Here is a 203-nt window from a genome sequence, read left to right on the forward strand (position 1 = left end):
AAACAAACAAAAAAAAAAAGACAGATCTCCTACACACAGGACAAAAATACCCCAAAACTGCAAGATTTGAGAGTCATAAAACAAAAATGCATCCAGGAATGGTTCAAAAACGGGGTTGCAGTTTTACATTTGTTGTCTAAAAATGGATTTAAATAAAGCATTCTTGCAAAAAGAAGGAATTTCTTTGAGAAAAAGGTGGGAAA

This window comes from Oryzias melastigma, linkage group LG13, assembly GCF_002922805.2.
Source record: "Oryzias melastigma strain HK-1 linkage group LG13, ASM292280v2, whole genome shotgun sequence".
Taxonomy (NCBI): domain Eukaryota; kingdom Metazoa; phylum Chordata; class Actinopteri; order Beloniformes; family Adrianichthyidae; genus Oryzias; species Oryzias melastigma.